This window comes from Schistocerca piceifrons, chromosome 2 (genome assembly GCF_021461385.2).
Source record: "Schistocerca piceifrons isolate TAMUIC-IGC-003096 chromosome 2, iqSchPice1.1, whole genome shotgun sequence".
In the NCBI taxonomy this organism is placed as follows: Eukaryota; Metazoa; Arthropoda; class Insecta; order Orthoptera; family Acrididae; genus Schistocerca; species Schistocerca piceifrons.
The window spans coordinates 357,896,861-357,921,659 of record NC_060139.1 but is presented as its reverse complement, the minus strand read 5'-3'; the positions used below and the strand labels follow the sequence as shown (position 1 = coordinate 357,921,659).

General features: G+C 44.1%; 1 protein-coding gene across 2 annotated transcripts in view; it reads left to right on the top strand.

Annotated features, from left to right (window-relative positions):
- LOC124777517 (sialin-like) overlaps positions 1-24,799 on the top strand; it is a 433,945-nt gene that overhangs the window by 197,903 nt on the left and 211,243 nt on the right. The gene's annotated exons all lie outside the window — the stretch shown is intronic.

The window sequence follows — 24,799 nt, the reverse complement described above, 5'->3', positions numbered from 1 at the left end:
GTCCATCTACAACAGTAGTACATCTTATTTTCAATATTCGTTTACGCTAAAAACTATTTCAGTTCCTTTTTTTCCGCAGCTTATAAAGTGTCATTTCTGTCCAGCTACAACAGTAGTACATCTTGATTTCAATATTCGTTTACGCTAAAAACTACTTCAGTACCTTTTTTGGAACAGATAAACGTTTCGTTACGTTGTGTGACTCCGTAGGCTTTCCCGGCGTAATAACTTCAAAAATGTTCAAATGTGTGTGAAATCTTATTAGACTTAACTGCTAAGGTCACCAGTCCCTAAGCTTACACACTACTTAACTGAAATTATCCTAAGGAGAAACACACGCACCCATGCCGGAGGGAGGACTCGAACCTCCGCCGGAACCAGCCGCACAGTCCACGACTGCAGCGTAATAAGTCTTGAAAGTCTCTTCGGGTTTGCTGCGGGAACTGAAATCAACTCGATTCAATATTTCGGCGATCCAACTGTTCGCCATCTCCAGGAGAACGCTTCTTCTGCTGCTGAGTCCCGCGTAGAAACTGATGCAAAGGCTGCAAATCGACGTTCTATATAGGCCTCAGTACGCTTCGTTACTTTATTGTCTGGAGAATGGAAAGTAATAACAGTTTTTTTCAATGTCCATCACTTACAAAAATGTAGACGTGTGATAGCAGTTTCAGTTCAAGGTGAGAAGTAATAGAAGGTGATAGGGATTGAACGCCCTGTTAATTACGAAAAAGGATCGCCCCAGCGTCCACCTCGTGTGATTCAGGAAAGCCAGGCACCTGTTCGTCCAACACCTACACACGGTGGCTTAACTACTGTTTCAATTGCTCTGTGGGCTGGAGACCCCAATATAGACTTGTTATTGATGTCTCAAATCCGAAATTCATAAACAGTAATTTTCCAGCCCTCCCTTCCGCAAAAATTTTAAAACAGGCTATAACGTTACACACTTTAACACCTTCGACTCATATTGCTGTAACAGGCATAATTAAATGTGTATAAAGGAATTACAAAGATTGCACTAATACAATAACTATCACAGTTCCACAGTTTTCCAGACAGTGAAAAACCATTTAAAAAATGCTGCTGAAAAATGTGAAAATTATTTGGTTATTTTTTAAATATTTCCCTTTTTCTATTTGTGCGATGTGAAATTTTCGTGACATCTTTTCCTTGAAAGCACAACAACAAGAAAATAGGAAGCAGAACTGCAGTTTTCGAAGGGTGACTATTTCTGTTGACGAAGTATACCACTGGGCGGTACCGCTTGCACAGAGCACTGAGAAAAGAGAGCATGCCGCTTTCTTTGTTTCAAGAAGAGCCTAAACACAGGGACAAACAGTGATTAAGGGTTAACTTCCACCCCACGACGAGCTCATTAAGAACCAGATGGGAGAAGGTAATCGACCGTGTACGTCTTAATAGAACTATCCCTGCATTCACTTATACAGCTTAGAAAACCACGGAAAAACGAAAATCTTGATGGTCCCACGGAAAGTTGAACCGCTGTCCTCCCGTATGCGAGTCATTTATCTTAGCAATTCATCACGTTTCTCGGTGAGTGTCCGAACAAAACTTTAGGAAATTTATTTAATTCAAGCATCAATAGACATTAGGGGAAGGAAATTTATACATTCAGCTAGACCCAAGATCCACGAACTACCACCGAAATGACCTAATAACATACAGTTCTAAAATATTTCTGAAAGAAAACTACAAATTGTGTGCGTGCTAAAGCTTTTATTTTTCTTAGTTTCTCATCAACCTGTTTCCGTATTACAAGGTCGTCATCGGCCGACAGGTTACCGATAGAAATGATATTACACTGGTGAAGAAAATGTACTACAACCGAATGATGTATTGGAAATCTTTGACGTCAGTACCACGCAATGACGTACATACGTCGGTGGTGAGGAGTAGGAGAGGTGCTGCGTCTTCACTAACGTTCCGCTTTCCACATCTAGTATATTATTGAAGAACAGACCGCAATCATTTTTGTAATTTCTATCACTGTACTGCCTTACTTTCTCACCGAGCGAGGTGGTACAGTTGTTAACATACTGGACTCGCATTCGGAAGGACGACGGTTCAAACCCTGATTTAAGTTTACCGTGATTTCCCTAAATCGCTTCAGGCAAATGCTTGGTTGGTTCCTTGCAAATGATACGGCCGAATTCCTTCCCTAAACCGATGACCTCGCTGTTTGTCTCCCCCGCCTCCCCCCCTCCCCCCCCCTCAAAAAAAAAAAAAAAGAAAAACAACCAAGCAACTGACCTTAGTTTCTGCATCAGATCGTAGCTTAGCGAGTTTTCCAAAACGTTCTATCACCCAAAACACTTGTAACATTTCAGATCCGCACATATGAACATAGTTATTACCTAAGAATAAAAACTCAACTGTCAGTGGTATAAAATAAAATTATCGACACGTTCAGCAATCACTATTCTTTTATCTTAAAAAGGAGGCTAAATACCAGACGTGATGTGCCTTTCATATTGTAGTTGGTTCGAAAATGATTCCATTGATTACAGACTTTATTTGTTATCGGTGGTATGAGAGATACGTGAAAGTGAGGGTGTTTTGTATCTAACCATATTTAATGGGCAACAGAAAACCAGACGAACACCTCCTTCGATCTTACCTTAGACAACACATTCTAGATGTCATCGATCTTTTATTTCAGTTGCCCGTGAATTACCCGATACTACAAGATGAAACTCTGTAGCGACTCCTTCTTCACCAAAAAGTAAACTATTCTGCAAAATGTGACGTACAGGACCTGTCACATAGTGTAGTTTATCTGAGTCTCTAAAAAAGGTTTTGAAATACAGCACAAAATACTGCCTCACTCCTCCCACCTTTTCTGAAGAGGTTGATGATTAATCAAATTTCCTCTGCACTATTGGTGTTGGTATCTCATGGTACCAGCAGACACTGAGCTTTTTATTGATTTTTCAACACTTTCATTTTCAGTTTCCTAACCATCAATCACTGTAATACCTGATGTGACTCTTCAAGCTTTCCCTGCTTTGTTCACTGTAATGCGTGTTTCATATCTGTCGTAAATGTAGCAGGCATTAAAAAAAACTTACAATAAGGAAAAGACGTTCGAGGCACCATATATATTACTCAACAATGTCGTCCATTGTATTTCTACCTGTCCAAAGAAAAAGTTAATTACAGTCAGTACTGCCGGTATAATACCAATGATGTATTTTGCCTTATCGTATCTCGTGGTACCAGAAGACATTGAGCTTTTTACTGATTTTGCAACAGTTTCGTAACCATCAATCACTATTATGCCTGTTTCACATATGTCATAAATGTAGCAGACATTAAAAAAAATACTTATAATAAGGGAAAGACGTTCGAAGCACCACTTACATTACTCAATATGTTGTCCGTTGCATTTCTACCTGCCCAAAGACAAAAAGTTAAATTAATTACAGTCAGTACTGCCAGTATAATAACAATGATGTATATTGCCTTATGTTGTTCTTCATTCGGTTTTGAAGTGCATTTGTTTTTTAGCAAACGTGTTAATTATCGTCATACATTCAGATTTCTGTACACAAATGTTCCATGGAATCATATGAATATCGGAATGTGTGTTGCAAAGTGACCTTGTATGGAGTTCAGATAAGATTATGAGGCATTTGTCCAGCCATCTGAAGATGAACCAATGATGTGCCCGAAGTTAGTGGGGAAAAAATACGACCGATTAAAGAGAATTTTAATTCAAGATTTCGTCTTATCACTGCGAAAGCGTCGCTTTTAAGTAACCTTCTCCTTTAATTTGCGACTCACTGTGTACTTTTAACAGTTTTCTGATAAAGTGATCTCCGTGTGGATAACGGCAACGTTTTTACTGTACAGGAAGCATTGCTATCGACAGCTGGCGACGGACTAGTCTCATCTGCACCATTCAGCTAAATCGGAAAAACGCTACTTTCGTGGTCAGTTTTTAAGTAATCTAAGGAGATCTTTTGCGTGCAACTTCTATCACGTCTATTACAGCAAATTTTAGATCGTTTTCACATTTCTAAAACTCACAGACTGTTGTTGGGGAAAGGCGTTAACAGATTATCGTATGATTTTGTATAGTAACTAGATACACGTGAAAAAAAGCTGCAATATATTTTAAAGTTGAATACCGTTTATTTTTACTTAACCCGTACTACGCGATTTCACGATAAAGACAGCTGCTCGTCGTATTATCAGGTGAGTTAGTTTGCTCATTGTACTATGAGCACGCGACCATTTGTAAGTTGCCATGTCAAGACGGCACCTGTACCTATCTTTTGTAACCTGCGGTTGATTTCTTCCGTGATGGCTAGAAGAAAGACTTCTTAAACACCCACACCATTTGTGAAAAATTACATATTCAGCCAAAGAAAGCATATCCTGATACTCGAATCCGTAGCTCCTTCCTGTCAACAGCTGTGTTTATAACGAAGATCGTGTACCACTTGTGAAGTCTGCATTTGCAGGCAAATCCACCATCAGCGTAAACGTGTTGTCCATCGCTTTTTTTCTTCCTTATTAGAGATTACATATCTGGGAAATACCAACGTTTGCGTAACATGTCCGTCAGCGATGCCACAATAGGATTTGTAGTACATCCACAAACCAGAAACGATAAACTTCGTGTATTTGCAAATAACTTGCTTCCAATTGCCAGTCGGTGTGGAAATTTACTGCTCGTTTGTTACCTATACATAGCAGTTTTCATGTGGTTTGAACAACTAAGCCTCTTAGCCTACGATGTTAACGTTCGCGTTCCGAATGAAGCCGGTTTGAGTGCTGACTGTGGGTGAAATTTTCATTATTATAGATGCCTATATGTCTCCGTGTATTAAGGAAAATATTGTGGACAGTCATAGGAAAGTGCCTCGCCGTCCGGAGTGGCCGAGCGGTTCTAGGCGCTACAGTCTGGAACCGCGCGACCGCTACGGTCGCAGCTTCGAATCCTGCCTCGGGCATGGATGTGTGTGATGTCCTTAGGTTAGTAGGTTTAAGTAGTTCTAAGTTCTAGGGGACTGATGACCGTAGAAGTTAAATCCCATAGTGCTTAGAGCCATTTGAACCGTTTTTTGAAAGTGCCTCACAGCCTTTGGATTCAAACGAATGACAGGCGACAGTCATTAACTACTTGCGCTTTCCTTTGAACTCATGGCGCTGTTTATCCGCATAGTGACGAGCAGTTGTGGGATACTTCACGAATTTCGCATCTCCGTCTCTTCCAGACGGAAGTTGTACGAATAATGCTACCATCTCGTGACAGCCTACAGACTGCTTTTTCTACGGCGTGCAATTTTAAGTATAAATGACTAAGGATGTGGCCAAAGTAGACTTAAGACCTAGGCCCAACCACCCACGGCCTGAGTATCCATCGACAGCATCGAAATTCTAATGACTAATGCGATAACGTCCTCATTCAGTCACTAATTAACGATTCTTTTATTTCACGAAATCGGTTTTAGGTGAGCGCCTTTCTTCAATTTCCTGCTGTATTCAAAAAGATGATTCAAATGGCTCTAAGCTCTATGGGACTTAACATATGTCATCACTCCCCTAGACTTAGAACTACTTTAACCCTACTAACCTAAGGACATCACACTCATCCATGCCTGACGCAGGATTCGAACCTGCGACCGTAGCAGCAGCGCGGTCCCGCACTGAAGCGCCTAGAACCGCTTGTCCACAACGGCCGGCCTTCAAAAAGAAACGAGCTTAACACTGTAAAATGAAAACCGCTAAAGGGATCGTAATTCCATTGCGTACGGAAGAAGGTGTGCGCACCATGAGAGAACTGAGGGTCCAAACTCGCTACTGGAGGACACGGGCCCACACCCACTGACAACAGTACGAGCACGTGCACGCATCGACCCTCGACTGCACTCACTAGTGCTGAAAACAGAAATGGATTCTCCAAAGGAAGAGCAAGGGGGTATAGTGCATTTGCTTACGGCGGAAGGAGTGCGAGAAACGGAAATACACTCATGTTCAGAAGAAAGCAGAACACCATGAACGACTAGATAGGACGTTCATATTCATAGGACAGGTACGTTAGTATGTTCTGCAGCATTTCAGTCATCTCAGTTCAGCATGTCTCCTGTTGCCCAGTAGGCAAAGGGTCCGCCATGGCTTTGATAACGTGTTCCATGCGCGATGGCATCGAGGCGTATACAGCGTGAATGGCGTCCATGCTGCATTCACCTGATTCCAAAGTTCATCTTTGGTGGTTCGCATTGGGTCACAGCGCTACACCCGTCATTTCACCACATCCCACATATTTTCGATTGGCGACAGGTCTGGTGATCTGGCGGGCCAGGGGAAAAGGCTGACATCCGGTAACACCAGGAAGGCACGAGTTCGTGCAGCAACATGGGGTTGTGCATTGTCTTGCTGAAAAATGGCGTCTGGGGTGTTGTGCAGAAAGGGCGTGGTTAAGGGTCGTATAGTGTCATTCACGTAGGTCACACTGGTCACAATGCCCTGGACGCGCACTAATAGTGATTTGTAGTTGTACCCGATAGCACCCCACACCATAACGCTTTGAGATGGCGCTGTGATGCCGTTCCCCCTGATTGCGACGAACCAAACTGGGCCGTCATTTTCAAACAGTCAGAACCTGGGTCCTTTCGAAAACGCTGATGCCTTTCCTGTCCCCAGTGACGTCGTTCTAAACACCATTGCCGCCTAGCATTTTTCTGCACATTCGTCAGAGGTAGGCGGAGAAGTGGACAACGCGCACATATCCCATGCCGTAATAAATGGGGACTAACGGTTACCCCTGATAGTATGCGATGTGTAACACTGTTCATCTGTTGCGCCGGAGCCTTTAATGCCTGACCCATCCCGTCCGTGAACTATTCTGCACACACCCGTTGCACTGTCCAAAACGCTTCGTCCCACACGAGTAGCAATTACACAGATGGATACATAACATTCTCTCATGCCAATAATTCGCCCTCCTTCAAACTCACTGATTTCACGGTATGATTCGCTCATACGTATTGTGCCGCGATATCGATGTGGACCTTGAAACAGCGGCCTGACGTGGTTCAAATGCTAATCACTTCTGCAATGTGAATATGAACGCGCTATCTCTAGCCGTTCAAGGTGTTGTTTCTTCTGAACATGAGTTTACGTCAAAGTGTGCAGAGAGCACAAATTGTGCTCTAACGAACGCGATTACGTCCTGCAAACAATGTTTATCGTCTCAGGTAGATAACTGCTAACAGGCTGACTTTTAGTTACAAACGGTGGAAAGACGAGTGTAATTATCGTAGCGGCGGCTCTAGCGTGCTGTTGAGATAGAGAAAGCGGTCGGGGCCAAACGACAAGGCAAATTCTGGAAAGCTCTTTCAGCTCCTGGTGGGGCACCACCGCAGCGAGACACGGAACTGGAGAGCTAGAGGAACTGCATTGGAATGTCGGTTCCGGTCACCTTACATCAATCTTGCCGAGCGACGTTATGGTTCACTTAACACTAGCTTCTCTGAGTTCTTCCTCTGGTTTGTGGTTCACCCGTTCGCTGAAATACCTTGTCGCAGTGGTAATACCGGTTCCCGTCAGATCACTGAAGTTAAGCGCCATCGGGGTGGGCTAGCACTTGAATGGATGACCATCCGGTCTGCCAAGCGCTGTTGGCAAGCGGGGTGCACTCAGCCTTTGTGAGGCAAACTGAGGAGCTACTTGATTGAGAAGTAGCGGCTCCGGTGTCGTAAACTGACATACGGCCGGAAGAGCGGTGTGCTGACCACGTGTCCCTCCATATCCGCATCCAGTGATGCCTTTGGGCTGAGAATTTCATTATTTATTGAGTTACTTGTCGTAGCGGGGTTAGAGTCTGTTATATTGTAGCAAACCCCTTACACTGCACGCAATAGGTGTACGTACTTTCAGCATAGTTCGTAACACGACATAAAAGTACATTATAATTTATATTTTGTAATCCTATACGAAGACAAACATTTCAGTTTAAAAAAAGAAAGAAATGAAAAATGAGTATTAAAAAGAAAAGAAAGAACTGTATAGTGTCTAACAAATTGAGTGACAATATACGAGGCTGCGTTTAATAGAGAATATGGGCTCCGGAAAAACTAAAAGCTGAGTTTCCGCCCTGTCGAAACACAAAGACTTAAAGATTTTAGTTTAGTTCTGTTTTGCTTCTCTGATGTTACAAGCAAGTCCCGAGAAGCGTTTGCGACTCGAAGAGGTTGTAAACACTGGTGGTGTGAGCGTTTTTTAAACTAAAATGTCTCCTCAATGATGTTGTTGTTGTTGTTGTTGTTGTGGTCTTCAGTCCTGAGACTGGTTTGATGCAGCTCTCCATGCTACCTGTGCAAGCTTCTTCATCTCCCAGTACCTACTGCAACCTACATCCTTCTGAATCTGCTTGGTGTATTCATCTCTTGGTCTCCCTCTACGATTTTTACCCTCCACGCTGCCCTCCAATACTAAATTGGTGATTCCTTGATGCCTCAGAACATGTCCTACCAACCGATCCCTTCTTCTAGTCAAGTTGTGCCACACACTTCTCTTCTCCCCAATCCTATTCAACACCTCCTCATGTTGTTGATCGAAAATTGCTGTATTCATGTTCTGGTTACTGAGAATGTGTCGGGGAAAATAATGTAGTTTTTTACCAGTATGTTATCTGCAGCAATCTGTTGATGCTGTTTACCTGTTGTTATAAGACGTAGATCATCATGGAGTCACCCCTTAGCAACAGCAGCAGCCCGCACGAGGCTTAGTCATCGTATTGAGGAAAAGGTACTTGTGAAATTCGTGACCGATTAAAACCGTTGGTCGGACCGGGACTCGTCCCCGGAAACAGGGATGGAGGTGGTATGAGGGCGGACTGTGTATCGTATTTGGTTCGAATATTAATCGATGGTGTTTCACGAGTGCAGCGGTCGTTGTTTCCTACTAAGCACGGTATTGTATCTGGTCAGCTGCCAGACGCGTTCGAGTAGTAAATCAATTTTTTTTTAGTCTGCGACGCCTCACCTATCTGCCAGCTGTCCATATAAAACATCGTACGTGTTAGAAAACAACGGCCGGCTGCAATCCCGAAGCGTCATCGAGTACTCAATACGCCGGGAAAATTTCAGTATTCACTATGAGAGTACTGCCCGCTACATGGAGCGTTCTGGGCGTACACTGAGCTGACAAAAGTCATGTGATCCCTCCTAATGTTTGTGGAGTATCTCCTTTTGCCCGGCATCGTTTAGCAACGCGACGTGGCATGGACTCAACAAGTCGTTGGAAGTCCCTGCAGAAATATTGAACCATGCTGCCTCTATAGCCGTCCATAATTGCGAAAGTTTTGCCAGTGCAGGATTTTGTGTGTTAACTGACCTCTCGATTATGTCCCACAAATGTTTGATGGGATTCATGTGGGACGATCTGGGTTACCAAATCATTCGCTCGAATTGTCCAGAATGTTCTTCAAATCATTCGCGAACAGTTCTAGCCCGTTGACGGGTTCGGGAACATCACGAATGGCTGCAAATAGTTTGCAAGTAGCTGAACGTAACCATTTCCAGGCAACGATCGGTTCATATGGATAAGAGTACCCAGTGCATTCCACGTTAACACAGCCCACACCTTTATGGAGCCACCACCAGCTCGCACAGTGCCTTGTTGACAACTTGAGTCCATGACTTCGTGGAGTCTGCGCAACAATCCGACCCTACCGTCAACTCTTACCAGCTGAAATCGGGACTCATCTGACCAGACCACTGTTTTCCAGTCGTCCACGGTACAACCGATGTGGTCAGGACCCCAGGAGAGGCTCTGGAGGCGATGTCGTGCTGTTAGCATAGGCCCTCGCGTCGGTCTTCTGTTGCCCTAGCCCATTAACGCCAAATTTCGCCGCCCTGTCAAATGGTTCAAATGGCTCTAAGCACTAAGGGATTTAACATCTGAGGTCATCAGTCCCCTAGACTTAGAATTACTTAAACCAAACTAACCTAAAGACATCACATACATCCATACCCTTAAACCAAACTAACCTAAAGACATCACATACATCCATACCCGAGGCAAGATTTGAACCTGCGACCGTAGCAGCAGCGCGGTTCCGGACTGAAGCGCCTGGAACCGCTCTCGCCGTCTTGTCCTGACGGATACTTTCGTCGTACGTCCCACCTTGGTTTCTGCGGTTATTTCACTCAGTGTCGCTTGTCTGCTAGCACTGACAACTAAGCAAATGCCGCTGCTCTCGGTCGTTAAGTGAAGGCCGTCGGCCATTGCGCTGTCCGTGGTGAGATGTAATGCCTGAAATTTGGTAGTCTTGGCACACTCTTGACGCTCTGGGCCTCGGAATTCTGAAATCCCTGACGATTTCCGAAAGTCAATGTCCCATGCCTCTAGCTCCAACTACCATTCCGCTTTCAAAGTCTGTTAATCCCCATCGTGAGCCCATAATTACGTGCCGGCCGGGGTGGCCGAGCGGTTCTAGGCGCTACAGTCTGGAACCGCGCGACCACTACGGTTGCAGGTTCGAATCCTGCCTCGGGCATGGATGTGTGTGATGTCCTTAGATTAGTTAGGTTTAAGTAGTTTTAAGTTCTAGGGAACTGATTACCTCAGAAGTTAAGTTCCAAAGTGCTCAGAGCCATTTGAACTATAATTATGTCGGAAACCTTTTCACATGAAACGCCGTTATCTCCAATGACACCTCCGTTAATGCACTGCCCTTTTATACTTCGTGTGCGCGATATTAGCGCCATTTGTAAGTGTGCATATCGCTATCCCATGACTTTTGTCAGCTCAGTGTAAGTCCCAGCCCGGTATACAATTTCAATGTACAAGAAGTTTCTAAACAGTGCAAACAGCGCTCTACAAGGAAAGATAATTCTGGGAGATACTTTCTAGCTGTTTTATATTTCTTTACAAAACCGTCCCACACCTGAAGCTTGCGAATTTTTCAGAACCGTGCACTGGTGTGCAAAATGTAAAGACGAAAGTAACTTTCGCATGACGTGTCACTACCAAGTATCACAGCTCGGTGAAACCTGGACCACACAAAGCTAGGACTGCTACATTGGGCTACAGAATGTAACAGATAGAAATACGCAATGAGACGAACAGAAATGGCACTTTCGTTCAACGCCAGTAATTACACTGAAGTCACTGTGGTTTCTGGACATTACGAAAGACGGGACATGGCTCGCCAATGATGGCAGTGCTTGCTCTGCAGCGTGCTCTCATTCTGGCCACAGGAGTTCTCGTAGTAGGCGTTCCATTCCTTCATCAGTGCGGTTGACAACTGCGGGATGGTCATTGATGCTGCAGTACGTCTGCCCAGTGCATCCAACACGTGCTCGATGGGATTTAAGTCGGCGAAATAGACATGTCAGTCGATTCGCCGAATATTCTCTCGTTCCAAGAGCTGTGCTGTTAGGAGCAGTCGCGATTTGTAATCCATAAAAATGAAGTCAGTACGTTTTGCCCATTGGTAAAGACCGCACTCCAGCTTTGGAAAAGAGTTGAATATATAAAATCACTTGTAATTGTGGCAAATCCTATATAGGTCAGTGGAGGGCAATATGCACCCGCTTGAAGGAACACCACAGAAGCTGGAAACTTAAAAAAGGAGACTGTATTTGTGCAGACCACCTGCTTAAAGAAGGCCATAGTTAGAAAGTGAAACATTAAGAATTACATCACATCCATAATGGAAAGAAGATGAACTATCTTGAAATAAAGGAAATTAATGAACATACGTCCATCAACCCAAGCTTAGTACTGAATGAGCAGGCACCAGTTCCATTAATCGCCACTTATAACTGGATTTGTATATCACAGCTGCTTAACTTACCTGCTTAATCTCACTAGTATATCTTACGTTTGTAATGTAGGACCTATTAAAGACAGATTATCTTGTTCCTCCACACATTTGGAACATGTCACGGAAGTTTATTGTTCAAGTTATGTTCTTCCACGAACAACAGTTGTAATTTGTACTAGGTTCATAGGTTAATGTGTTACATATTTTATCTTAGTTAAATAATCTTACATCGCATTTACACTGAGTTAATCCATCTTGTTTCATTCCTAAATCGAACATTAACATTTATCATATCTGGAAATCTAGGTACTTTGTTAAATGCACTAGTTTAAAATCTTTGATCCAATGAAATTTCACTGCGCCACATACTTATCAGTGTACCTAGTGATGGCGTAACAGCTGAAAACGCGTTTTTGAAATAATTAACAAATATTGTAGAATTATTACACCAGTGTTGTGTGTGTTTTCATTCATAATGTATGAAATATTCTACCAAGCACCGACAGAACAGTCAATACATGCACCTTATAAAACGAAAAAGTTGTTAAAATGTAGCAAAGAAGACAACGTCGCCTACTATGATACTGATAATATAAAGAACATGCGCCACGTGGAAATTGTCAGTCCCCTGATGGCACGTCCGTCAATATTATCTGAAGTAGTGAAGCCCTCGGAAGTACTTGTGGCTATGTTTCCTCTCTCTTCCTTTATTCTGTTTATGATGTGATTGCAGTAGCTAGCAGTTCCTGCTTCCCTCTAAAGCACACTGTTTAACCATATGTTTACTTCCTCGTTTACCACTTAAGAAATAAATTTAATGGCGTAGCGTATAATCACACGTACCTGATTATCCTGGCCCAAATGATTCAAATGGCTCTGAGCACTATGGGATTTAACATCTGAGGTCATCAGTCCCCTAGAACTTTGAACTACTTAAACCTAACTAACCTAAGGACATCACACACATCCATGACCGAGGCAGGATTCGAACCTGCGACCGTAGCGGTCGCGCGGTTCCAGACTGTAGCGCCTAGAACCGCTCGGCCACTCCGGCCGGCTATCCTGGTCTGTCCTAGTATTTTTTTATCTGTTACTTACCAGAGATTTAACGTCTGGAACTGTTTGTTGAAGTGAAGAATGGCGAGAGGTACCGTGGTTCAGAAACTCTGTCAAGTGCTGATAACACTGTGTCTTACGAGTATGCGGCATCTCCGTGTCCTCCACAGTAATCACTCAGCATCTGCTGTTCACGTACTTGGTATATCGTAGCAGTCCTGGTAACAACACTAAACACAAACAACACTAATGTAACCTGGTAGCCGTTCTGTCACTGTGAACTGGAACTCTGTTGTGTACGTACCCGCCAATGTTGTGTTCTCATACGAAGTTGCATCGACATCCGAACATGTCTTCTGGGTGCTTCACTTTTTTGTCAGGCATTGTGGTAAAGAGATAACAACGAGGAGACTGGAAGAGCGCAGCTCGGCAGACTGCCTCTTCAGGACAAAACTCAGCGCTCAGGACGAGGTTGCGTTCCTGCGCTGCGGCCACGTTATTTTGCACGAGCTGTACCGTTCTCATTATCGTATAATCAGGAGCTGTATACAATATTATTGTCATCATCCATAGAGTTCTAAAATTAAACATCCAGTGAAGTGACGCAATGCTTAAGGTACTGCACACGCATTTGGAAGATGAGGGATTTAAATCTCCGTATGACTACCCATCTTTTCAGTGTTTCCCGAAATCGCTCACGGCAAATCCTTCAGTGGTTCCTTTGAAAAGTTCTGTAGTGGACTTCTCGTCATGTTCCACCACTTTTTTTTTTAAACTAAGCACTTTTTACCTCTTTATCTTCCTTTCTGGAACAAATGTCTGATTTTGTCACTGCCATGTAGTATCACCCATTCCTTACTTCACACGGTCTTCTAGCCATACCCCTTGAAAGTATTCAAATACTATATCACCTTTTCTGGTAGCACTCTCTCTTTCCTCGTGTTATCGTCGGTTGACTTACTTGAGTTTATTGCTAGCTGTGGCATCTGTCTGTGAACGCAGTTCTTATAATAAGTTACGAATAATAAGTTACGAAGCAACCTATGTCTCATAGTTACCTCGTCAGGTTACCAGGCTTAGTTCCCGAAACGAATAGGTTTGCACTTCACGTTATGTGGTAACGCTTAGGTGCAAAGCTGTGTGGAAAAATAAAGAGGATAAACATGTCAGCGGCGAGGTTAGCAGCTGCTGGCGCATCAGTTCACAGGTGGTTCGCGATAACTGTTCACAATATCAGCAGCCACGTGTTTCGAAACAGATAGAAATTTTCCTCGCGTAGCTGCCGTTGATTGATAAGAATGAAGCGTTCTCCACATTTTTGTGCCACATGAATGAATCGAGCACATATAACTTTAATGTTCATTTCATAATAGATATGTATTTGAAACTCCTGTTAACCTTCAAACGAATAAAACAAATATCGACGAAAGTACACACGTCGGCTAAAATGAAGCCAGCAGTAACTTTCGGCTTTCTGTATAAGTAAATGATTCTTACATTTTCTCTGTCGGTTACCTCACAGACGTATCTTCCACAGCCTCGGTTTAGTATTAAACAGCTTTGTCAACTTAACGCGTTACATTATTCACTTGCTTAAGTTTAAGTTTCTGGAGCGAGGTGGGAACCCGATGGACTGCATTCTTGGGGCCGTAGGCGAAGTAGTTATTCAGAATCCGAGCTGTCCAGGAGTCAGCAGTTGCGTTTGTGTATCACGTGGGTGACCATGATGGATGTTTGTCCAGTGCAGCCTTAGACTTCGTGTTGTTGTGTATGATCTCGGAATTATAATACTCATTTTCAATTTCCCCGTTTGACGAAATGACAGACATCAGCACCTATCGCATTGTCCCACTGGTTAGCGATTAAACGTAAGTTTCGAACTCATTCCACCAAGAACTGTTTGCCGTTCCCTGCCGTCAAAGTGGCACGGAAAGGTACTACCCCCTCCCCCCCCCCCCTCCTCAAAAGCTAAAACTCCCCAACACGAAGCCGATTACGTAGGTTTGACGTAACACTACAGGTCTTTTTCAGAATTATGCCTCGTCTGCATCATGACACTTTTAAGGCATATGGGCTGTCGCCTCTCGTTCTCGTACCAAAGGACACCGCCAGTCGCTGTGAATTAACTGCGCGGTATTCCTTATGACGCTAAGTCTTTTCTTTTAATCAGTAGATAAGAACTGAAAAATTCTCGACCTTTTAAGTCAACGACTGCGTATTTTAGGTCAAATAGGCATTTATTTTTCGGCGCATTTGTCCTATCAGATTATTGAATATAGTGCAGTGTGTTTCCAAGCAATGAATTCCATCTCTGAGGTACGATTCTCGAAGTCTATAAAATATGATTTGTCCACAACGTCTTGAAAACGTCTCCCTAGTTGTATATCAGCTGCAGCCGGTAGAAGTCGTTCAACTTGGGACCACGAGCGCCTTGTGTCTGGCGATGTAACAGGACAATACCTGCGTATACCGTAGCAGCAGTGCCGTGCCACACTAGTATTCTCATATCGTCCCCGTATTACCGAAACAACGAATGTGTATTGTATTTCTTACGAGATACGGGCAGTTGGCTGCTTCACTGAATCTTAAAAATCGACTGTAATTTACGAAATCGATTTGCGTCTTCTTTGTTACCACATTTACAGATGTTACGATATGAAATTAATGATCATACGTCCCTCCCTTTTGCTTAGAGAGGGGAAGGCATGTGTTCGTACATTCGTTGTTCTGGAATAATCAAGTCATACTGACTTCTTGCATACGTGCTATACGTAAGTCTGACATATCGGATGCCAACTCTAATTTCATTGCTGCAAGATAAACAAGAGAATCTACAAACCAGAGACAGACTCAGCAGTAAGACTGTAAATAAACAGCCTAACCCACCGAAAAAATTAACCTGCATCAGAGTTCTTTAAAATGTCTGATTCAGGTTCTACGTCACGCTGCGTTTGATCGCTCAGAAAAGTTCGGTTGTGTTCATAATATACTCGCGTCATTATCTGTCTCGCTGCAGCTGTCGGAAGCGGTTTTCGTGTGTACCTTGGGAACAGACATATTTACGGAAGGTAGCCCTTTCTTTTTAAGGTTACTTCGCTAAAGACCTCTTCAAATTCTGTCTCATAAAACAGTGAAAGACCTTTATTCTTTCATGGTGGAGTAGGCGGGCATAGTGCACTGGACTTTCAATGCTTTCTGGTCATTTTTAAATTTTAGACAATCAACGTACAGCATAGTGTGGACGACGAAATGATTATAATTTCTCGTGAAACTTCCAGTGATCTGTGCCCATCCTTCAAGGGTGGAACACTGGCAAATACAAACTTTTCTTCTCTAACTTGGAACGAACAGTCACACTCCATTTCTGTGTGACCTGTTCCTAAAACTACGTGATCAGCTGACTGTACGTTTGGATGGGTCTTGCACAGAGCGATACACAAGCTGCCATGCATCTTGCATCATCCTCACTTATCTAATTTCTTGTAGTGCCACACTGTAATAATAGAAACATGTGGTGATTTCAATCGACGCTCTTTTACGGTCTATTTCATTCCTCAAGTAACAAGTGCTATCTTGATTTCCCATATTTATATAGCCAAATTATTCACTGTCATTTTTATCAAGCGTAGTGCTTGGTCACGAGGTCCCGTGACAGTTTTGTCCCGTAATAACGCTGTGTGTAGTGGACAGCTAAACTGCTAAGAGTTACATTGTTATGCGCAAATTGACTTGAATAATGACAAAAAGGGGCATTATAGTCGTACACAAGAAAATCTTATAAGTGTGACACATTTTATGTTGTTGTGTTACGAAGTACACTCATTTCATTATGAAGAGAGAAAACATGGTATTCCAGATATGACATATGCTTTGCAGTAAACCTAGCACTAAATTACATACACGCAATGGACCTGGAGTTTTTTCCAACATTACAAAGACAACTCATTCGAGTTTTTGCCATAACATCTAGAAAAATGAAACTACATTTGTTTATAAGTCACAATCGCCAGTTTTGCGCATCAGTGACTACGACATGTAGTGCCATAACTGCGTGAGGTAAGTGCAGCTTGTCAAAAGGTTCAAACGGCTCTGAGCTCTATGGCACTTAACTTCTGAGGTCATCAGTCCCCTAGAACTCAGAACTACTTAAACCTACCTAACCTAAGGACATGACACACATCCATGCCCGAGGCAGGATTCTATCGCGCGGTTCCAGACTGAAGCGCCTAGAACCGCTCGGCCACTGCGGCCGACGTGCAGCTTGTCTCCCTCCGCATAACTCTTCCCGCGGCTGACGACGGGTACGCCTTCAGTAGGCGGAGCTTGTTCCCTCCGCTCTCCGCAGTGTACTGGAAATTCGTCCAGGATGTCGCGAGCAAACTATACTTATCTACGGCTTCCAAGCCTCTTTTGCAGTGCGGAACGTTTTCCAGTCACAACCATTCATTTGTAAAAATCTGAGCAAATCGGAGAATTGATGGGGAATGATTCAATAGTTTGTACTTACATTCGCTCAATGTTTTCATTTCCATAGTATCTTTGTGGAAACCATTTATTTGCGCGTGCAATGCAGGCTTCTTTCTCCTACCATTTCATTCATTTGGTCCGGATGATTTGTGTATTATTCACCAGATACTCTTTCACCCCTTGCGAGAGAATCAGTACAAAGAATCCCAGGTGTATCCGAGAGAATGCTGACCATGATCTTTGAGGCAAATGAACTCGATTTCTGCTCTCATTTTGTCAGACGAGTGCGTCCCACTCACTGCTTTACTACTCTTTCGTTCGTGGCGACAAACGAAAAAGTCGTGTCTCATCCACAGTTAAATGTGATTATTGTCGACTTATAGTAATAGACAAGACAATTGTTACGTGGTGATTGTAACTTTATAATCTTCCTATGCGTCCTGTTAAAAGGAACGAGTATCAAAGAGAATTTCCATCGCCTCCATTCTCCCTCTTTCCCCACACATCTCTCTTTCGCATTCCACTGCTCTTTCTGAGTCCTCAGTCTAGTTCGCACATTGTTGCTTTCTTTCCTTCTTATTCATTCTCGCGGTCACTTCCTCCTCTTCAGTGTGATTTTACTCCCATCTTTACTACCTTCGCATCCACTGAAACGTGATATTCCATATACGTGATTTACTCTGCAGTGAATCTAGGATTCCAAAGTGCATAGACACAACGGTATAGATGAAATTTGGCAGTGCTAGTTATACACTGTCTACCGCGACGATGGTTGCCGTCTGGTGATGTTGCGGGCACGTGATGTTGCAACAAAAGTATATAAGCAGAGCAGACACTGAAGGGCATCACCCTAGTAAAGTATGGGCTGTAAATGGGAAGATCCAGTGACAAAGGGAAGATTATTATTATGCAGAGCCTGTGGACGCGTATCTCGAAAACGACGAAGCTGGTCAGATGCTCACATACTACTGTCGTGAGCATCTACAGAAAGAGGTAGGACAGTGGAACTTCCACTAGGCGCTAAATGGTTGAACGTCCACACTACACAGAATGTGGGGTTCAGAGGCATGTCTGCCCTGTCAAGTAGGATAGACGGTGATATGTGGTACCTCTGCCGAAAGAGCACAATGCTGGTGCACGGACCAGTGTTTCGGAGTACACTGTTCATCGTACATCGTTGAACATGGAGCTCCGCAGCAGACCAACCCTACGTGTTGTAACGGAACATATTAAAGGCTTTACTTTACCGAAGTATGCGATACCCTCCAAATTCAACCAGTTTAACGAGTATTTATGATTATAGAAAAGTTATTGTGTATGTTAACAATGATTGCATAACATGTCTCCATAAACAGTCAACCCATTAAATTGTACTGAATAACTGACCCACACAAAAGTTAATATCACTTGATCACTGATACGGCAAATGTCATCATGTAAAAACACTAAGTTCATCTTAAATAATTAATATGAAGTACGAAAAATAGTGGCCAACTTAGGTATTTTGGATCTCCTTAAATAAAAATCACCCAGTGAAACCTATTTGTTCACTAGGAGCGTTTTCACTCAGTATTCACGTAATCAGTCCTATTTTAGACGAAAACCAATGTAATTCTTAATAATTCATGTTGTTTACTTATTTATGCAAATTAGAGAAGTCAATTGACAAACTTCTAAAAAACAGCCACTTTGTAACAAAGAATTATTCTGTCAAGTCAACAAATCTGTCTGTCATTTTAATAACATGTTAAATTATGTCACTCGATGCAAATTAATAACTTTTCTGCACAAATTATGATAACAGATGTACATTTGACTTATAAACTATATCTCTTTTTAGTAGTTCTTTGACAATGTTATAAATACAAGCAGCAAGAAGGGTCGGGGGCGCAGTCGGAATGTCACTTTGGTAAAGTGTGTTTGTGTGTTATTGTTTGAGGTGGATAAAAGAAGTACTACTTTGTGTTGTGTCATGGTCTTTGGTGGACAGTGGAATTAAGATGGCCACCAGAGTAATAAATATTTGAAGTTTACATATTTGTTGGTTTCACTCGTTCTTTATCATCAAAAGCACATAAAAACACGGGACCTCATGTTTTTAACCCTAGACAACCAGATTTAGAGCCAGCATCAGCATCGAGACACAGCAGCGATCCAGCAAGCAGCAGCGATTACCACAATGCATTTTAATGGCGCCAACCTAACATCAAGTGCTAACAAGCTCCGTAAATGGGAGTGAAATAGTGCGATTATAGCAATTAGCAATATCTACGACTAGGCGACCATTACAGTGTTCACATGTTGACCCAGCGACATGGTCAGTTAAGATTGCAGTGGGAACGGGACCATAGGGATTCGACCGTCGATCAATGGAAATGTGTCGGCTGTTCGAAATCAGATTTTTACTAGACTAGGTCGCTGGTCGTCTCCACAAACGGCGGCATCGAGGTGAACGGCAGTTCGAAACGTGCTGTGCGCCACGGACGCAGGCTGGTGGGAGCAGTATTATGCTTTGCCGGTCGCGGTGGCCGTGCGATTCTAGGAGCTGCAGTCCCGAACCAGGAGACTGCTACGGTCGCAGGTTCGAATCCTGCCTCGGGCATGGATGTGTGTGATGTCCTTAGGTTAGTTAGGTTTAAATAGTTCTAACTTGTAGGGGACTGATGACCTAATGTTAAGTCCCATAGTGCTCAGATCCATTTGAACCATTTATTATGCTTTGGAGACATTCTCCTGCGCTTGCACGGAACATGCTATAGTAATCGAAGACACGCTGACAGTTGCGAACCTCCCGCGTCTCTACATGTTTGATGTCTTCCCCGACGGCAGTGTCATCTCTCAGCAGTGTAATTGTACGTGTCTTGGAGGCAGAACCGTGCTACAGTGGTTTGAAGAGCGTTATAGTGGATTCTCGTTGATGTCTCAGCGGCCAAATTCGCCTGATGTACATCCTATGGAACCCATCTGTTTCGCTATCGGGCGCCATTACCGCGTACGCAATTCAGTCCCCCGTTATTTACGCGAATCACATGACCTGTGCGTAGACATCTAACGCCACATACCTACATAAACCTACCAACAAACTGTCGGATCCCTGATACGCAGAATCAGTGATGTATTTCGTTAAGCAAGTTGTCATAATAGGTCATTAGTATACATCCACGGTAATGTGACCACCTGCAAAAACGTGAATAACTACCTTTTACAGTGCAAGGTGTACAGGAGGGAGTCAGTGAGATTCTGGAAGGTGCCGACAGGAATGTGGAGCCATGCCGACTCCACTGCCGTGGGAATCTGCGCTAGGTTTCTCGATTGAGGATCCACAGCGTGAACAGCCCGATCGAGGTGGTCCCACAGATTCTCGAGTGGGTTTAAATCCTGGGTGTTTGGTGGCTAGGGGAGTACAGTAAACTTATCGGTGGTGCTCTCCGTATCAGACATGTTGCATTGTCCTGCTGGTAGATTGCATCTTGCCGAGAAAAAAACAACCTGTTTGTAGGGGTGGACATAGTCTCCAACGATAGCTGTATACTTGTGTTGATCCAGTGTGCCTTCCAGAATGACAAGGAATGCCACGAAAATATTCCCCAGTCCGTAACTCCTGCCCCCCCCCCTTTCTGGCCAGGACACTTTCGATGATGGTTTCAAGGTGTTTGCTCTCAGATGTGCAGCAAAGTTCGCTGAACAGTCGTTGACGGTACACCTGATAGCCCATTGGTTCATCTGGGCGGTCAGTTGATAAACAGAAGCACATCTATTCGCCCATATACATCTCCGCAGCCATCGTTCACCCTGTTCGTGATGCACCACAGTTGCCTTGGTCCCTTTTGGATAGCACCATTTTTCCATGCACGGCATACTTTAACCACGGCGGCACGCGAACAGGTAACAAACTTACCCGTTTAGAAACTGCTTCTACTCTTGGCCCGAAAGCAAGTGATTATATCCTTTTGGATCAGATAAGTAGCTCCGCACTTTTTTTCGCGTGTTTTATCCTCCCTCCCCCTTCCGTTCTCGACACGCTTTATATATCATCCTCCGCTAATGCTGCCACCTGCCGTCTGTGATTGGCTACTGCTCGTTTACGTCGAACGTAGGCGGTGATCACATTAATGTGACTGGACAGTGTAATATAATGTTGTGTAATGGAAACTATGAAGAACCATTAAGACGCATTTTTACATATAGCCTAGGGCAGCGCTGTGATGTGCTGTACCGACACAAGCAGGTCTCTAATGAAACGGGGAAGATATAAATATATGCACTGCCCTGGAGTGAATTCGACTCCACTACCCACCAGTAGCAGTCAATAGCACTAAAACACATGAAGCTACCGTGTAGTGCCAAAGCAGTAGGGTGCATGCATTGTAAGCGGACTGTTTGTCTGACTACAGATATATACACCTGCGTCTGAGGTAATACACTCCTGGAAATTGAAATAAGAACACCGTGAATTCATTGTCCCAGGAAGGGGAAACTTTATTGACACATTCCTGGGGTCAGATACATCACATGATCACACTGACAGAACCACAGGCACATAGACACAGGCAACAGAGCATGCACAATGTCGGCACTAGTACAGTGTATATCCGCCTTTCGCAGCAATGCAGGCTGCTATTCTCCCATGGAGACGATCGTAGAGATGCTGGATGTAGTCCTGTGGAACGGCTTGCCATGCCATTTCCACCTGGCGCCTCAGTTGGACCAGCGTTCGTGCTGGACGTGCAGACCGCGTGAGACGACGCTTCATCCAGTCCCAAACATGCTCAATGGGGGACAGATCCGGAGATCTTGCTGGCCAGGGTAGTTGACTTACACCTTCTAGAGCACGTTGGGTGGCACGGGATACATGCGGACGTGCATTGTCCTGTTGGAACAGCAAGTTCCCTTGCCGGTCTAGGAATGGTAGAACGATGGGTTCGATGACGGTTTGGATGTACCGTGCACTATTCAGTGTCCCCTCGACGATCACCAGTGGTGTACGGCCAGTGTAGGAGATCGCTCCCCACACCATGATGCCGGGTGTTGGCCCTGTGTGCCTCGGTCGTATGCAGTCCTGATTGTGGCGCTCACCTGCACGGCGCCAAACACGCATACGACCATTATTGGCACCAAGGCAGAAGCGACTCTCATCGCTGAAGACGACACGTTTCCATTCGTCCCTCCATTCACGCCTGTCGCGACACCACTGGAGGCGGGCTGCACGATGTTGGGGCGTGAGCGGAAGACGGCCTAACGGTGTGCGGGACCGTAGCCCAGCTTCATGGAGACGGTTGCGAATGGTCCTCGCCGATACCCCAGGAGCAACAGTGTCCCTAATTTGCTGGGAAGTGGCGGTGCGGTCCCCTACGGCACTGCGTAGGATCCTACGGTCTTGGCGTGCATCCGTGCGTCGCTGCGGTCCGGTCCCAGGTCGACGGGCACGTGCACCTTCCGCCGACCACTGGCGACAACATCGATGTACTGTGGAGACCTCACGCCCCACGTGTTGAGCAATTCGGCGGTACGTCCACCCGGCCTCCCGCATGCCCACTATACGCCCTCGCTCAAAGTCCGTCAACTGCACATACGGTTCACGTCCACGCTGTCGCGGCATGCTACCAGTGTTAAAGACTGCGATGGAGCTCCGTATGCCACGGCAAACTGGCTGACACTGACGGCGGCGGTGCACAAATGCTGCGCAGCTAGCTCCATTCGACGGCCAACACCGCGGTTCCTGGTGTGTCTGCTGTGCCGTGCGTGTGATCATTGCTTGTACAGCCCTCTCGCAGTGTCCGGAGCAAGTATGGTGGGTCTGACACACCGGTGTCAATGTTTTCTTTTTTCCATTTCCAGGAGTGTATTTTGGTAAGTGCTAAAGCCAGGAGTCGACAGAACTGTAGTGGAGGCTGCAGGAGCTTGCTTCCTTACCGGGACCCCGCATTTATGGCCGTCAAACACGCTACTGTTTTACGTAAGTGCCTTGTTACCACTTTTTACGATATTGTTTCGCAAGTAATTTATGCAAAGACCTTGATGCTGAAGTGCCGCCGTGCTGTAAAACAGTGATGGATGAAAGAGTGCGGATAATTACTCTATGTTTATCATACTGAGGCTGATCAATTTCGTTGCTGACGCTAGTACGAATACGTAAATTCCATGCACTTAGTGGTTTTGTTCCTTTGTTTGGGCATCGTCTTTGTATGTAATAAAGTAAAGGGCACAAAGAAAGTTAACTCCCAAAAACTTTCGATCGAGGAAGAGAGGGAGAGAGAGAGAGAGAGAGAGAGAGAGAGAGAGAGAGAGAATATGAAAGTGCTAACTGATACATAGCCAGCAAGTTGCCTACGTCATCAGAGGATTATGATGATATGCAGAATGGTAGTTTCTGGTTCAAGTTTTCCACCCTATCTTTATGAGCTCTTTCCGCTTGATAGTAGCAAAATGAACGCAGCCAGGGCTAACACGTCAAATATACTGCTGCTGCGCCAGTAGTTGAAGGGAACTGAATTCTGAGTGCTTCCTTGAGGTGCAAAACAAACGTCATAAATACACGACAAGTCACCGCCCATCACGAACTAAGTACAGAAATACGTATCCTAAATAGTACTCTGTATGTTTAAGTATATTCCTCATCACTCGCGTACTGAATAAACTCGACAAAAGTTTGCTCATAAAGCTTCGATGGTTGAGACAACCAGCGAAAAGCTTTCCGTACATAATGTAGTATTTGGTGTGGTTGTTGTGACTTGCATAACACTCCATAGACTCGCACTCACAACTGTGTATACGCGACACCTACGTACGTGTCTCACTATTGTTCGCGTCTCAACAGTTTAGAGAACTCTTATAATGGGTGATTACGTACTACTTGCTTTTTAAAAAGATTTCACCGACTCAGGCCGCTAGCGAGTACCTTCTTTAAAATTACTTTGGATTTATTTCAAATAGGTAAGATGTGATGGGCTGTGTGTTGTCTCGTCTTTGTGTACAAAAAACCTAAAACAGTAGTTACACATCCCGTGGTTCAGCAGTTACACCGCAGTTACTGATTTTAGTATCCGTGCGGACACTGCATACGCTGCATTAAGCTTACCAGTGTTTGTGATTGACATATTTTAATTTAGAGAACGAAGAAGAAAAGCTGATGTAAGTTTTTACCAAGTTTCTTAAAAATAGCTTGCTGGCTTACAAGTTTTCAGCGTGTATTGGGAAACGACACGGAAAAATGCTAAGCAACGTGCGTATGGCTTCGAAGAGCAGTAAAGCCTAGAGGACTAGATTTTAGTGAAGAAAGCATTGCACATAAATTTTGCCTACTAAACGATAAAAGGAAATTCTACTTCCTAAGGTCCTTTTTTGTGTAACAGCAATATTCAAGTGGTTTTGATAAGCAATCAGCGATGCAGTAGTACTAATTCGTAAGGCAGTTCAAGGGTATAAAGCTGTATACTCGTAATTATCGCCACTGAGAAGTGGCTCCGCTTA